Source organism: Nanorana parkeri, unplaced genomic scaffold, assembly GCF_000935625.1.
Source record: "Nanorana parkeri isolate BGI_ZX_2015 unplaced genomic scaffold, ASM93562v1 scaffold1778, whole genome shotgun sequence".
Classification (NCBI taxonomy): Eukaryota; Metazoa; Chordata; class Amphibia; order Anura; family Dicroglossidae; genus Nanorana; species Nanorana parkeri.
Window position 1 is genome coordinate 103089 of NW_017308046.1, and position 17317 is coordinate 120405.

The window sequence follows — 17317 nt, forward strand, 5'->3', positions numbered from 1 at the left end:
TAACCCGCTACTTATGTGAGGGTTAGTTCACACCATAAGCAGTGCGTTTTGGTCCGATTCTGGCCGGAACACACTGCCTCGCACTGCGGCCGGCGCACCTTTTTGCCGGGCAGGAGGCGGCGTGGCAGGCCATTAAAGTGAATGGCACCGTAGCCATGCCCTCCGGCCGCAATGCGATCGCCCGCATGGGATCGCAAGGCACATTGTGCCTGCAGTCCAGTGCGATCAAAATGCTACAAGCACTATTTTGATCGTAAACACAAGGAAAAGAGTTCCGAGCCACCAGAAGGAACAAGACACCACACCACTAAATATAATTGTAAAAAAAGGATAGAGAGTGGGGCTTTTTAGGTGTCGTTCTAAGCGCAAAGAACACGTATTATACATATGTCTTTAAATAAATATTTTTTATTCATACAGGTAATTACATAAATATAGATAAAACCATTCTAATATATCCACGATAACCCCAAAAGAGTTAAAATTAATTTTAGGCATAGCGCCTCCCTGAAACCACACAGTCACATGCAAGGCATCAGCAATTAAGATAAACATTTAAACATCTTATTTCATATAAATATATAGGGATTAATCATATAAAGTAATTGACATATCCAGTCTTGTGTCAGTGCACCGTGGATCCAGCCTTCTACGCGTTTCACTTAAAAAGCTTCCTCAAGACGATAAGGAGGCTGCCTTGTTTGGGGTTCCAGTGGTGGATGAATCCACATCTCCAGGAGGACCGAGCACCACCGCCCAGATGATGTAGGGAGTGAGGGACGTACAAGAGCACCGAAGAGAAAAGGTTAAATTCCCATCCATGGAAAATCAATCGTAAAAAACGACCGGCCGGTAAACTCCAAACAGGGTAGCGGCTAGTTCCAATCCCACAGATTGCCCTGTGATGTCACAGGAAACATGTGACCAGGAAGCAGGCCCCTGTCACATTTTAGGGTGTAGCAGACGCCCCCTCCAGCCCGGCAAAAAAGTGAGCTGGCCGCAATGCGAGGCAGTGCGTTCCGGCCAGAATCGAAACGCACTGCATATAGTGTGAACGAGGCCTGAAAGTGACTCTGTCCCTATTTAAAAATATATTTAAAAAACAGAGCTTGTAAAGAAAAGCATGAATACTTCCCGGTCCCACTGCCTACACCACTGTCCTAAAGAGATATTCTTGCTGAAGAATCTTTAGCATCTGACACACTTCTTGGTGCGTTGGATGCCTGGTCCCAAGCTGTGCACTGTGGCTTCTTTCACCAGCCCCTAAGGGGCTTGAAAAAAATGTAAAGCCACACACTGCACTGCACACAAGTCCATCCAGTAAAAAATAACCATATTCGGCCAGCAGCAATAGTATTATTATTAATAATAATAATTTATCAAATGTATAGAATCATACAAACATTTCTATTTGCACCTGAATGCACCTGAATTGTGCATTAAATATTTAACACAGTTACACAAGGTACACAACATTAAAAATCTATACAGTATACACATTCATAATAATTAAACCTATATAAAGAAGACTCTGTGGGGTCTATTTATAAACAATTTGCCCTGCAAACCTCTGTGGACGTCTGTTCTGTGCGAATGGAGGCAAAACAAATGTTTTTAGTATATTTTGTAACATTCAGAAAATATCACATTTAGGGCACTATATGGAGCTGAGGAGCAAATTAAATAAATACGTATAATCTAGTGCCCATAATTTGCTATCTGAATTATATATTCGACCTGAAAATAAAATATACTAAAAAATTTAGTTTTTGCCTCCATTAGCACAGAATAAATGCTCACAGAGATTCAAATGGCTCTGTGAATTGTTTATAACTAGACCCCTTAGTATTATTCAAAAATAACTAATTACTCTTAATTATATAGTGTTGGATTCAGACGTACTACCACACCAGGGTGAGAACGACTTACCAACTTAAATTAACTGTGCTGGCTTTTATCGAACTATAATACCTTCCAGAGGGCAGGATGGTAATTAGACAATGACTGAGATAAGAAGGATCCTTCACTATACCTAATACTCTATTGACACAAAAAGTATGGAGAATGTCTTCCAAAGTAGTAAGCTGACTATTGGTGGTTTCTCTGACCTGCTGTAATAATAATTTTAAGGGACTTGTTATCTTCAGCTGTACTGCTGCAGTACCAAACTGTGAAGGCATAAGTAAGCACATTCTCTATTGCACAGTGGTAGAAAGTGTGATGACATGGTCATCAGGTTATGAGTTAAATGTGTATTGGTGTTGAGTTGTGTTTAATTATGTTCTACTGTCTAACCTGGTTATCAAAAGACTGTCAGCACCACCCCTCTTTATCTCCCTTTGTACTCTGAAGGAGCTCAGGACAATGACATTCTGGCCAGACTCCTGCTCTGGCTGTCTGGAGCAGGTGGACCCCTGCAAGGTTGTGAAGACAGAATGTCTGGGGAGGGCATGGTGGATGTGATGCGATTATATTCTGATCTGATCACTTTGTGTATAAAAGTTTGTACATTTTCTCAATAAAGCAGAGTTTGTTTCACCCTACACTCGAGTCTTGACTAGTGACAGTGGAAACTGGGAGCTAAAGGCCAGTGGTTTGCAATATCTCCTGACCAAGGAAGAATACAGCGGCGGACATACTCATCCTGAGTACTGGGGTCCGTCACATTGGTGGCAAGCGGTGGGATGCTCTTCCTTGCCTAAGGAGACATTCAAACCATCACCGGGACCAAGTTTGCTGCTGACATAGGAGAAGAGCCACAGCTGCCTACGGCCATGGAAGCGCTGGCCCAGCTCGACAATCCTGGTTCTGCCCAGGATATGCTGGGAAGGAGAGACGCTTTGCGCCGGGAGATCTGGAGGGAGACTCTTCAATTGCAGCAGCACTATTGTGGCAAGGTCCTCCCTACATCCGAGGAACGATACTGGCTGCAATGGGACTTGTGTATGCCTTTCCTGGGAGAGCAGCCCCAGGAGGAATGGCTGTCGGAGCTGGATTGGCTGCTTCAAACGGAACTGATGCTGGATGATGGGTATCGGGCACTGCAGTGGTATGTCACCCAATTGTGTCCATGGCTGGAGAACAATTATCCCACAGAGGATTATGACTTCAGCGGCCCGGGACTCATATTTGAGGCGCTCCAGGAGGATCCACAATTTGGGAGTGCCAGGAGTGGAGATGGGAGGACATAAGTGATTTTAGGGAGTTTGGAAACCCAGATTCTGGATCTAAACAACAAACTGGCAACACTAAGGAGCATAACCATCATGGAAAAGAGTCTGGACATAACGCACCAGGCTGTCGTGGAGGGTGGTCTGGGTGAGGAGTGGGGGTCGGAGGAGCAGGATCCTGAGGTGGGTAGCTGGGTGGTTAGAAGGAGAGGTAGAGGAAAGATTGCGAGAGAGGTCAGCCCTGATCTGATTCACCCCAATAAATATGCCAGGTTGCGTGATGTTGGGGATATTAGTTCAGGGGGGACACTGCTGGAGCAGGACGCATCCTTCATCCGCAGGGGGAGTGACTGCTCCGGTGAGGATGGGAGCAGGATGGAGGGTCATGAGAGGCAGATCCTGGTGGGGGGAGATTCCATCATCAGGCGAACTGCCAGCGTAATCTGTCATCGGAACCGTGAGCGTCGAACAGTGTGCTGCTTACCGGGGGCCCGTGTTCGACACATTGCGGAACGAATTGACAGATTACTAGATGGGGTTGCAGACCCCGTTGTTATGGTGCACATCGGCACCAATGACAAAATACGACGAAATTGGAGTGTCCTAAAAAAAGGAGTTCAGAGACCTAGGTGCTAGACTGAAGGAAAGGACCTCCACGGTAGTTTTCTCAGAGATACTGCCGGTGACACGAGCCACTCCGGACAGACAGCGCGAGTTGAGGGAGCTTAACAAGTGGCTCCCGAGCTGGTGTTAGAAGGAGGGATTTGGTTTCCTGGAGAACTGGGCTGACTTCGCAGTCGGCTGCCAGCTCTTCAGCCGAGACAGGCTGCACCTTAATGGGGAAGGTGCAGCATTTCTGGGGGCAAACATGGTAGAAAGCCTGGAGGAGCTTTAAACTAGATAATGGGGGGGAAATAACATTACATAAATTAAATGGTGTTAAACTAAACATAGATACAAATAATACAGAAAGAAGTAACATAGGGGTAAATAGTGGGCTCACTCCAGTCGACACAGTTAACATAGTCAAAACTGTCAATGTAGTAAATCCTTTGGCCCAAGTAAATATATTCAGAAATGGACGATCTATATCAAGGCTGAATAATAAAAATAGTGTAGAACAAGAAGGAAATAAACTTATGTTCCATAACAAGACAGGAATTAAATGTATGTACACCAACGCTAGAAGTCTAGCAAATAAATTAGAAGAGCTTGAAATTATGATACTCGAAGAGGACTTCGATATAGTGGGTATAGCGGAACCCTGGCTAGACAGCACACATGATTGGGCTACTAATATAGAAGGGGTACAACCTGTTCAGGAGGGACAGATATGGTAGAAGGGGGTCAAATAATGGAGAAGACGTGGAAACCTTATGGCTAGATCTAGAAATGAAGGACACTAGCCGCAAACTTATTGTGGGTATCTGCTATAAACCTCTAAGTATAGGGGAGGAGGCAGAAGCAAATCTACACTCCCAAATAGAAATAGCTGGGAGGGAGGGCAATGTAGTCATGATGGGCGACTTCAATTACCCAGACATCAATTGGGCCAATGGCACCTCAGGTTCTACAAAGTCAGGCCATTTTATGAACATGTTGCGAGACAATTTCATGGAACAGATGGTGGAGGTTCCAACTAGGAGAAATGCCATCCTAGATTTAATTGTCACTAATAATGCAGAGTTAATTGAGAATATTGTAATTGGGGAGACACTGGGTAAAAGCGATCACAATGTGATTACTTTCAGTATTGAATACAGGAAAGGGAAGTGGGCTGGACGGACAAGAACCCTAAATTTCAGAAGGGCCAACTTTAATAAGCTGCGCCACCTAGTGGGGGATATAAAATGGGAAAACTTATTTTACAACCTAAACTCGGACCAGATGTGGGACAGTTTTAAGAACACATTACATATGGTTATTTCTAAGTGCATTCCTTTGGGTAACAAAAGCAAAAGATCAAAGACTAAACATATATGGCTAAATAAAACTGTAAAACAACACATTAAGGCCAAGAGAGTGGCATTTATAAAATATAAGATGGAGGGGACGGCACTGGCGTTCCTTAACTACAAGGAATGTAATAAAAGATGCAAACTAGTAATCCGGGCAGCTAAAATAGAGTGCGAAAAACATATTGCCTCAGTTAGTAAAAAAATAAAAATAAAATTCTACCAATATATTAATAGTAAAAAGGTGAGAAAGGAACAGATAGGCCTAATAAAGGACGAAAACGGGAAGTTAGTCACAAATGACAAGGAGAGGGCCGAAGCGCTGAACACTTTTTTCTCCTCAGTATACACTCAGGAGGGAAACGGGTTCAACGCCAATGATGATAAAACACATAGTTCAACACAAAATATACCTATGTGGTTGATGGAAACCGGGATACAACAAAGACTTAAACTACTTAATGCAAATAAAGCAGTGGGACCGGATAATCTACACCCCAAGGTACTTAAGGAACTAAGCGATGTTATAACAAGAACGTTATTCCTTATTTTTAAGGACTCCTTAATGACTGGTAGAGTCCCAAGTGATTGGCGGAGGGCTACGGTAGTTCCAATATTCAAAAAGGGGGCAAGATGCCAACCGGGGAACTACAGACCAGTTAGTCTTACATCGGTCGTTCGTAAACTGCTAGAGGGCATGGTTAAGGACTATTTGGTAAAATTTGTTCAGAATAATGGCATAGTCAACGACAACCAGCATGGGTTCAGGAAAGACCGTTCCTGCCAGACTAACTTGCTAACTTTTTATGAGGGGGTAAGTAGAGATCTAGATGGAGGCCAGTGGATGTGGTATATCTGGATTTCTCAAAGGCTTTTGATACGGTGCCACATAAATGCTTACTACACAAGCTGAGATCTATGGGCATAGATGAAGTGGTGTGTACGTGGATAGAGAACTGGCTACGGGAACGTGTCCAGAGAGTATCCATAAATGGCACCTTTTCAAACTGGGCTAGTGTCATGAGCGGTGTTCAATCTATTGTTCAATCTATTTATTAACCACATTGGGGAGGGTTTAAATAGTAATGTTTCAGTGTTTGCAGACGATACAAAAATAGGGAGGGTCTTAGAAACGGACCAAGACAGTATAACACTACAGGAGGACCTGGATAAAATAGAGGAATGGGCAAGTATATGGCAGATGAGGTTTAATGTTGATAAATGCAAAGTAATGCACTTTGGGGATAAAAATAAACACATGGGTTGTACACTTATGGGTGTCCCACTAGGGGAGTCAGAAATAGAAAAAGATTTGGGGGTCATGGTAGACCATAAACTGAATGGTAGCTTGCAGTCCCAGGCTGCTGTGAACAAAGCAAGTAGAGTCTTATCCTGTATTAAGAAGGGGATGTATTGTAGAGACAAGTCTATAATTTTACCACTTTATAGATCGCTGGTTCGGCCTCACCTGGAGTACGCGGTCCAGTTTTGGTCACCAGTACTAAAAAAAGATGTCCTTGAGCTGGAGAGAGTCCAGCGGAGGGCAACCAAACTAATTAGGGGAATGGAGAACCTGAGCTATGACACAAGGTTAGTAAATTTAAACATGTTCACACTGGAAGTAAGGAGATTAAGGGGGATATGATTTTCATGTATAAAATGTTCAATGGTGACAACAGCAACAAACTATTTAAGATTAACCCCATTACAAAAACTAGAGGTCACCACCTAAAATTAGTGGGGAAAAAATTCAAGCACAAGGGGCGAAGGGGGTTCTTCACAGTTAGAGCGGTTAGGGTCTGGAACTCACTGCCACCGGCAGTGATTGCAGCTAAAAGTGTGGAATTGTTTAAGAAACTTTTGGATGATTTCCTGAGAGACCATAATATACAGGGGTACAAGTACTCTTAAGAATGAGATGAAAATAGTTTGGACTTGATGGACTTGTGTCTTTATTCAACCTCAAATACTATGTAACTATGTAACTATGGAACTCCCCAGTGAGCACTGAGATTGAGAACTGATCTGGAATTTTTAATTACACAAGAATGGGAGCTGGAACAGGCATACAAAAGACTGTTCGACACTGCTCAACAGCATGCCCCAGCAACCACAGATGTTTTGGAGCCACTAACCCCAGCTGAAGAGCTGGCATCAGGGCAGAGCACTGCTGATCTCTGCCCAACACCAGCAGCACCTGTGAAGCTCCAGGGAACCGGGGCAGGCGGCCCCTCTCCCCAACAGCTGGCCGATGCAGAGGAACTACTAGTCCCAGCAGAAGAGCTGGCATCAGGGCAGAGCACTGCTGATCTCTGCCCAACACCAGCAGCACCTGTGAAGCTCCAGGGAACCGGGGCAGGCGGCCCCTCTCCCCAACAGCAGGCTGATGCAGAGGAACTACTGATCCCAGCTGAAGAGCTGGAAACAGGGTTCCAGGGAGAAGAGGTAGCCGACCTCTCTCCCCAGCGGCAGATGAAGTTGCAGGGAGAAGAGGTAGTCAACCTCTCTCCCCAGTGGCAGATCAGCAATCTGGGAGAGGAGGTGGTCATCCTCCCTCCCCAGTAACAAATTGGGATACAGGAACAGGAGGTGGTCGTCCTTCCTCCCCAGCAGCAGTTTGGAATCTAGGTAGACAAGGAAGCCGTCCTCGCCCCAACAGTAAGCCAGAACGGAGGATGTGGTTTCCCTAGCAGAAGTGCTGACACCAGGGCAGAGCACCACTGGCATATGTCCCGCACTTTTGCCTGTTCCCACCTTCATGGGAGAACAGGAAGCCAGCCTCTCTTCCAGCACGTGGCTTTGGTGTCCGGGAGAAAATACCGTCTCTACTCCCCAGGGGCAGCATTTTTTCCAGAAAGGCGCAGACGACATCTCTCCCCTGCAGCAGAGGCAGGAGGTCCCATGGAGGGAATATGGGGATTTATACTGCCAGACTAACGCAGGTCCAGACCAGTTGGGGGACTGGGTCCTGGTTAGTCTACCATTAGGGGGGGGGGAGAAATGTCACAGAACCCACCATGACCTGGGTTCCTGGAGGGGCCTGGCAGCCAGCCTCCTTCCCAGCGACTATGGATCCTAAGATTTTGGAGACCCCCCTGTTTGGTTGAACCGGATGTCTGGGGCCCTTGGACGGCTATTGCGGTGGAGCCTGGCCCTACAACCGTTTGATTTCACAATCCAATCCCGCCTCTGGAAACACAATGCTAATGAGAATGGACTATCTCGGCAAACGGAGCTGGAGGGGTGACTGTAACATCATGGACATCGCCAAGTGGACCCGTAGAGGGTCTCACCGGGTCTGCCATCCTTTAACTTGTGGGAGCTATGTGACGACATGGTCATCAGGTTATGAGTTAAATGTGGATTGGTGTTGAGTTGTGTTTAATTATGTTCTACTGTCTAACCTGGTTATCAAAAGACTGTCAGCACCACCCCTCTTTATCTCCCTTTGTACTCTGAAGGAGCTCAGGACAATTACATTCTGGCCAGACTCCCGCTATGGCTGTCTGGAGCTGGTGGACCCCTGCGGGGTTGTGAAGACAATGTCTGGGGAGAGCAGGGTGGATGTGATGAGATTATATTCTGATCTGATCACTTTGTGTATAAAAGTTTGTACAGTTTCTCAATAAAGCAGTTTGTTTCACCCTACACTCGAGTCTCCACTAGTGACTGGGGAAACTGGGAGCTAAAGGTCAGCGGTTTGCAATATCTCCTGAGCAAGGAAGAATACAGCGGCGGACATACTCCTGAGTACTGGGGTCTGTCACAGAAAGACACTAATAACTTCTTTGTGTCTTTTTCATTTCAGGAGTCGCTTATACTGATTTCTGAGCTTTCTTTATTACTACTGCTGTGTTCATCTTCCAAGTAGCAATATAAAACGCCAATATATTTAAGGAAGACACTCTCTCCACAGGATATCCATGAATTAAAACTGTCTCAATTGAATGCTAACTCTCCCTTCTAAAATATATAAAAAAAATATTTTTGTCTTCTTTTTATGAAGCTCTAAGTTGTTTGAGGCAGACCACTGACCTCCTTTTTGTTCTTGAAGCTGAAGCTGGCTTCACTTGTTGCTAGGCAGCCTGGCTTCCTGACCAATCAGGAAGCCGTACGGCACCTCATGACCCGCCTCCCTGATTGAAAAAGAAGGCGGCTCCATGCTACCTTGGCACTGCCCTTCAGAGGGAGAGCTCCCTATTGGAGGTAAGTATCGGAGCATTTGGGTGAGTACGAGTACTAGTATCGGTATCGGTGCATCCCTACTGGATACTCACCTGCTAAAACAACAGTCAATGTCTGACTCTTCCAAGGGCAACAGGTATTTTGCTGTATATCTTGCTCCACCTCTTGTACCACTTGGCCAGTGACCACAATATTGTCTATTAAAGTGACATTAAACCCTCAGATTTTTTAACATAAAACAATACTGTAATGTGTGCCTTACTGTAATCCATGGTTGTTTCCCTTCTCTTTGCTGCTCTTCCTTTTAAATCTGTATCTGTTCTCATGCTCTGCAGAACTTCTGTTTTGCAGCAGACTGCCTTGTCTCAGGAATGGATACACGGTGTCTGTGTATAGATTTGTATAGGCTTGAAACCTGAGCCAGCACTACAGGAAGAGGCCCTGAGCTGAAAAGGGAAGTTCTCCCCAAGCATGAGAAGACACTATTTCTAAGTGTTCTATAGGAGTACCCTCTAGCTCTAAACCTGTCATACATTGATGTTGATTTCTATCTATAATCTGAGGTTAATGAACAGTTACGTTTGATGCGTAAAAATTGACCTGTGGGTATCCCCTGTATCTGTGATTTCGGGTGGTGGCTGGCAACATGTAATACTATATTCGCTGCCGTCTCTTTTCTAAAGGTTCTTGTTATTCATTTATTATTTTTAAACCTGATTATTAGATCAAGGGATTTCCTCTTGACTCTCTTATTGTTAGGGTTTAATACTCACATACATTCTTCCAGGCTTTCTTTGGAGCCATCCCAGATCATTATGACGTCATCTATGTACCTGAGCCACGGTCTAAAAATAGCTCAGGTACAAACAATGGATGTAGACTTACTGTGTTTCCAAGAGGCACACATGGAGAAGAGCATAAGCAGGTGCCCAGGGTACCCCCATCGTTGTCCCTTTAATTTGTTTGTAATAATGTCCATCAAATTGGAAATAATTATTATCTAATGCAAATTCCAGGAGCTCTTCAATTAACTCATTTTGGGGCGCTGCAAGGGGAAAATGTTCATCCAGGAAATGGCCTATGCCCTCTAATCCACATTTGTGGAGGATGGAGGTATAAAGGGATTCCACATCTTTTCCCAGAATCACAATATGGTTCACAATGGGAAAGATTGAGACAAATCCTTAAGAAACATTGGCATGTGCCACTTTTAAATCCTGAGTTGGGTAAGATAGTAGGCCCACATCCCCAAATGGTGGCTCTTAGAGCACGTAATTTGAAAGACCATCTAGTTTGCTCGGAATATAAATGCCGCACTCAAAAGACATGGTTAAGTGTAGATAATAAAAAAATAAAAGGAATGTACCCTTGTGTCAAATATGTCAGTGCGTAAAAAAATCTAAGAACTTCTGTACTAGTGATGGCCAAAAAACATATGAGATAACACAATTTATTAACTGTGCAACGAGCAGAGTAATCTATCAATTAGAGTGTCCCTGTAAAAAACTATATATAGGGAAAACAAAACGCTAATTATGGGTAAGAATAGGCAAACACCTAAGAGATATAAAGAAAAAATAGACAGCCCAATAGCCCAACAGTTTGACAAATTTCATAATGAGAATTTGGAAGGATTAAAAATAAAAGGGATTTTTGTATTAAATCAGCAAGAAGAAGTAATTTTGACAGGATTCTCATGCAAAAAGAGAAAATGTGGATGTATAGATTAAATACACTGGCACCAAAGGGGTCAAATACCAAATTCAATCTACAAGTGTTTTTATAAAGAAAATGTAGAATAATGAGAAGGATTCTATGTATATGCTGGTTGATCGATATACAAATACAATTTGAGCCATCATTGTCTCTATCTTTAGTTTTATCTAAAATATCCGCTCATTTATATGCTAGTACCAGTGATATACTGGCAGGGGTTAACAGATGAGGAAGAAAAAAACCTCTTTAAAAGACATACCTCAAGTCCCTGATTACGTTCTGACGAAGCCCCAAGTAGGAGGGGTGAAACACGTCAACATTTCCGGCCTCCATTATCCATCTGAGAGCTCAAGGAAATGCAGGATTGATCTACTATTATATCTCAATTGCGGTTTTCACCAAAATCGGTTAAGGCCACACTTTAAACGGGAAAGCAGGCAAGTACCGAATGGACATTATAATGGAAGTTATATGATCTAGGATCTGAAGTGACATACTATTTATTGTGGAGGATACGGCTGCTATTACCGTATTTTTCCGTGTATAAGACGCTACTTTTTCATAAAAATGTTTACCTAAAAATAGAGGTGCGTCTTATACACGGGGGCCGCGGTTTTGAAAGTGCTGATACCACTGCAAACTAGCCTCACGGATTGCAGAGACAAGATAACAGTTCTCCTCCACTCATAAATCTTTTGTACCTGACATCAGCTGTTGCTGGGGAGATCGTGTAGACTGGTAATGTCGGAACATTCTGTGACCATAAAAATGTAATAAAGTGAAAAACAACCTGTAAAGCGGCTGGCTTACTCTGCAAAATTTAAACTGGATGTTATCACTTATGCAAAAGAGCATGGAAATAGAGCTGCAGAGAGACAATTTGGACCTCCTCCCACTGAGTGTATGATCAGACAGTGGAGAAAACAGGAAGAGCAACTCCTTTAGATGCCCAAAAAGAAGAAGGCCTTGAGAGGAAAACCAGCAAAATGGCCAAACTTGGAGCAGAGGCTTAAGACTTGGATTTTGGAGCAACGCCAGAGTGGCTTATGTGTGTCAACCAAGCTTATTCAATGCCAGGCAAGAATGTTTGCAAGCGAAATGAAGATTGTTGATTTTACAGGAAAGGCAAAATGGTGCTTCAATTTCATGAGGAGAGAAGGGTTGGCTATGAGAACGCGAACAAAGTTAGCACAGAAAATGCCACCAGCTTATGAGGAGAAAATCCAACAGTTTCACTCCTATGTCATACAACTTCGTAAAAAATATGATTTTCAACCAAGTCAGATTGCAAACATGGATGAGGTGCCTCTCAATTTTGATGTGCCTTCCAACAGAACTGTTGATGTGAGAGGAATCAAAACAGTGGCAATCAAAACAAGTGGCCATGAAAAGACACACTACACTGCTGTGCTTTCATGCTGTGCAGATGGCACTAAACTGCCTCCTATGCTTATTTTTAAGAGGAAAACATATCCTAAAGAAACCATACCACCTGGCATTATTGTTCAAGTGCAGGAGAAGGGATGGATGAATGAAGACCTTATGGCCGTTTGGTTTGCAAAGGTTTGGTCCAGAAGACCTGGAGGGCTCTTAAAGAAGCCAGCTCTACTTGTCTATAATCAGTTCCGAGCACATTTAATGGAAAAGACAAAAAGTATTGCATTGGATTTGCGAACACATCTAGCAGTTATTCCTGGTGGACTTACAGGTCAGCTACAGTTTCAATCAACAGCCATTTAAAGTCTTAATGAGAGAAGAATGGAATAGATGGATGCAAAAAGCAGGTAGTAACTTGACACCGACAGGAAGAGTAAAAAAAACAACCATTACTGAGGTTAGCAATTGGGTTCTAAACTCATGGTATGGTGTTAAACAAGGTGATTGTGAAGTCCTTCAAGAAATGTGGAATCAGCAATGCCATGGACGGAACTGAGGATGATCTTGTATATATAGACAGTGACTCAGCAGACAGCAGTGATGCAGCAGAAGTTGAAGAAACTGATATGTTTGAAGCTAAAAGTGATGAAGAAACCAGTGATGCGACAGAGGCTGAATAAAGTGATTGGCTCAGAGGTAAGTGTGATGCATAATATCATTTAAAATATTGATTTCTGAATTTTGGGTAAGAAAAGTTGGGGGCGTCTTATAGACGGAAAAATACGGTACTTAAAGTGACATTAAAGTTAAAAAAAAAATTCCCTCCCCCAATGTTAACCACTTGGAAAAAAACGGACGGACAGCAAAGACACATTGGTGGCATTTTTTTTTCTGCCCGCGTGCGACCACTAGCATGCGCACGGGCAGAAAAAAAACCCATCCGATGTAAAGAGCCGATACCGGCTGTTTCACATACACACGATCGGTGGCTCTATAGCCTGCCGCTGCTGTGTATGTGCTTGCTTCGTGTGCCCCCCCCCCTCGAGTGCCGATGCCGCCCCTCCTCCTGACCCCTCACCTTCAATTCCGGGATCCGCTACCCCATCTTCGGCCCGGGACCGGCTCGGGAGGGTGTCAGGAGGTAAATCAGCATCTTCCTCCTTGCTGATCTCCCTCCGTGCTATGAATGCGGAAGTAATGTCTAATACATCACTTCCGCAATCACCTGTCAGTCATCTGGCTGCTATAGCCAGAGAGAAGAAGCTGATGAGGCAGATCTGTGCTTCATCAGCTTCTTTTGGGGTCCCCAGGTGACATTAGGGGTCTTAGAGACCCCTAATGTCTCCATAAAGAGGACCTGTCAGTGTGCCTTTGCTATTATATAGGTGGATTGTTATCCCCCTATGTAATAACAATGCCATTAAGTGTAAAAAAACATAAGCAGAGTTTTAAAAAATAAGTTGCATATAAAAAAAGTAAAAAAAAACCCCAAACATTTTTAAGTCCCCCACCCCCACGTTTACGCACATATAAACGTAAAAACGCGTCCGGTGCGCCAGCGCGCAAAAGCGACAATTGCACTACACACCGCGAACGTCGAAGTGTGAGCAAAAATTTTAGGGCCATCAATCACTGATAACACTAAACTGATGAGCGGTAAAAGCTTTTAAAGCGTTGCCTATGGCCAATTTTGGGTATTGTAGTTTTAGAATAACACACTGTGCAACCCAAAATGCATACATGTACTTGTTATGCAATTGGGGGCGTGATTGGCTGTGTTTTTAAAGGTCACAGATGTGTATATATGTAGGTTTGGGTGTGTTATTCTGAGCCTGATGACGGGGACCCAACGTGGCCCCGAAAGTACTTGTGATTTTGAATGACCGTTGTCATTAAAATATATTGAATCTACTTTTGGAGTGCTGGTGACATCTTTTGGAATTACTACTTATTACACGGTGCCTCCGTGGTCGCTACAAGCACCCTATTACAGACACCATCTCCTAGGAGATCCGGTAAGGAGTGCAGGAAGATACACACAATTTTTTATCCAACGTGACCCCGTCTTTTATATTTTACCAAACAATTGGGTAATAATACATGTTTTATAATTTAATATAAGGAAACAGTTTAAAAAAAAAATATTTTGGTAATTTTTCCTTAATATAGTAAAAAAATTAAAAGCCCAATGGTGATTAAATATCACCAAAAGAAAGCTATATGTGTCCCCAAAAAATGGTATAAAATTAATTTCAGTACAGCGTTGCATGACGGAATAAATGTCAGTCAAAGTACTGCAGCGCTGAATACTGAAAAATGGCCTGGACAGAAGGGGGTTCAACACCGCGGACTTCAAGTGGTTAATGTTAGCACTTACCTTAAATGAGGTTTCTTAATCCGATCTTCCTCTTCTTTCCTGATGTTTTCATCTGTCCCTCCAGCGGTGTGGCAGCTCTCCGATCTAGTGCTGACTCCTCTCTGCTTGCAGTCACTTCCGATCCAGCGGTGTCTGCATGCGGGTGCACGCGACCATAGACCTTGCGTCTCTGCTCGTCTCCCGGCCGAAAATTCGAACTGCGCATGCGCCCGCCCCAAGATCCTTTGCAGCCGCCCAAGCAGTTTCGGATTTTTGGGCGGCAGCGCGCAACAAAAACAAGGTAAGTTTAAACCGCTGTTAAAACGGGTTTAAAAAAAAACCCCGTTTTGCCTATATCTACTGCTTGCTAGCAGTAGATATAGGCAGAAAAGACGGAAAAGGTTTAGAACCCCTTTAATCAACACTTGGTCTGATTACCAAACAGCCAGGTGATGGCCTGTACCTGTTGTCTATGAAAACGGTGTGATAACAAGCAACGTGATACACTTGTGTGGAACAAGAACCGCCATCTACGGCGGAAGAGTAAGTTTTATATCTATTTATACACTAGCATTTTATAAAGTAGACGGATCGTGGCAATAGTACCCATACAACCACCCGTTGTAGTGTCTGTGAAGGTTCTCATTCATCCAGGTCATGGTATATCTGTAAAAAATAAGTCAAGGCAACTGGATGTGCTGTATTTTTATCATAAGTCAAAAATAAGTCCAGTTGCCTTGACTTATTTTTTACTGATACACCCGTGATAGTGGTACACAAATTAACATATTGTAATTACCAAACAGCAAGTACCAGCTTTCATTGGATTCTAATATCCACGGACGAATTAGGTGGTGTTTGGCAGAAACAAGGATTTAACATACTTTTTCATAATCAAATTTGTATTCATTTTCCAAGGAGTATACAGACATACAACAAAAGAATCGAGCTAAACACAAAGAAAAGGACCAACAGATGAATTCGGACTCAGCCCATCAATGACATATAATCCAAAGGCTACCATCAGACAGTTTTTTAATCCAAGCCTTTGGATTATATGCCAGAGCTCCCACCATATCACAGATAATTACCTAAAGTGTGAGAGTACTCCGAGCGTACGCTCAAGTCAAGGCTTAGTAGTGAAGGTTACAATCATACAATAGGGAACAGCGCCCTAACCCGAAAACAGAGATCTGCAAGTCATAAGAGACCTAAAGAGGAAGAGAAAGGAAGAAGGAGTGGAAGGAGAGAAGGAAGAGGAAAAGGAAAGGAAAGGGGAAGGAAGAAATGACGATTAAACAAGGCAAAAAGTAGCTGGACAAAAGAGAAACGGAAAAACAGGCAAAAAGAAAAGGCAAAAGGGGTGGGAGAGATGGGGAGTCAACCAAGCTAAAGTATTAATTCCAATCTTCCAAAGTGTCAGGGGCTCGAGGCCCGTCTGTATGCACAGCCAGGGCACTATCTCGTTGCCCGGACGGCTTGCGTCCTCGGCTCCTCCTTCCAGACGCCGCCCTCAGACGCATCATGCGTGAGAGCGGCGGGCATAGCAGGCCGACCCTCCAGAAGCGTCCCGTTGCTAGGAGACGTTCGGGAGGGCCGCTGCCGACAACTCCGCACATCACACCTGTCTCTCCTACAAATGCCTGGACGGCTCACTGTCAGGGCCCGTCCTTGGAAAAGGTATGGTGGATCACAGATGCGGTTCCAACTGTTGTTTAGTGCGGTTGTCAGGCTAAAATCCCAGGCGGCTCTCTCAATCACAAACGGAGAGTTTGGGATTTAGTCATCATGGACGCTAAACAATAATTAATTAATAAAAGGCGAAGTAGTTCAAAGAATATTAATTCATATTTCCCATTTTGGAAACCATATCAGGAACTGTGGTATAATCGGATAAGGAAGTCTCTATGTCAAATAACAGAAGCAATTCCCTTTAGACAGCATATATGGAATTGTATTGCAGTGAAAAGAGTTGATACCGTGAGTCTCCACTAGGGGGCAGCGTATATGAACCAACACAAGTGTAGAGTAGACTTAGCAGATACTTGCGGTTTGGTTGTATGAGCGATCAGCTGCATTCAAGAGGAGTCCAGTGGAGGCTGGCTGCTGGGGATATGTTAGGATCCGTTCTGAAAGGTTCGAGGCAGGTTGGTGAGGTTCCTGGAGTGTTTGGGCAATGATCCCAATCATCGAACACCCCACAGCATTCCCGGCAGGTTTAAATAGCCCGCGGCCGTGACGTCACGCGGCCGCGGCTTACTTCCGCGTTCTAGCTTGGAACGCACAGTAGCTTCCGTCATGGGGGAGGAGGCCTGCGGCGGTCTCCCCGGCTGATAGGTCGGTCTCCCACCTGGTAGGTTGGTGGTGGCCGTCGTCTTAGGTCGTAAAAGTGTTTCTGCTGCTCCTGAGCACGTTTAAGGTTACTTTGGAGTAATATTTTGACTTTGGAGAGTCTTGTCAAGTAGTCCTCGGCTGACGGAACGTTAGGAGGAAGGAAGTCAATAGGCAAGTAGGTTGGGTGGAATCCGTAGTTCGAGAAGAAGGGTGTATGCTGAGTG

The 17317-nt window shown here is 44.0% G+C and overlaps 1 protein-coding gene across 1 annotated transcript in view; it reads right to left on the bottom strand.

Annotated features, from left to right (window-relative positions):
• LOC108799652 (adhesion G protein-coupled receptor L3-like) overlaps positions 1 to 17317 on the bottom strand; it is a gene marked incomplete at its 3' end in the record, with an annotated part of 189610 nt that overhangs the window by 101994 nt on the left and 70299 nt on the right. The window lies entirely within an intron of this gene.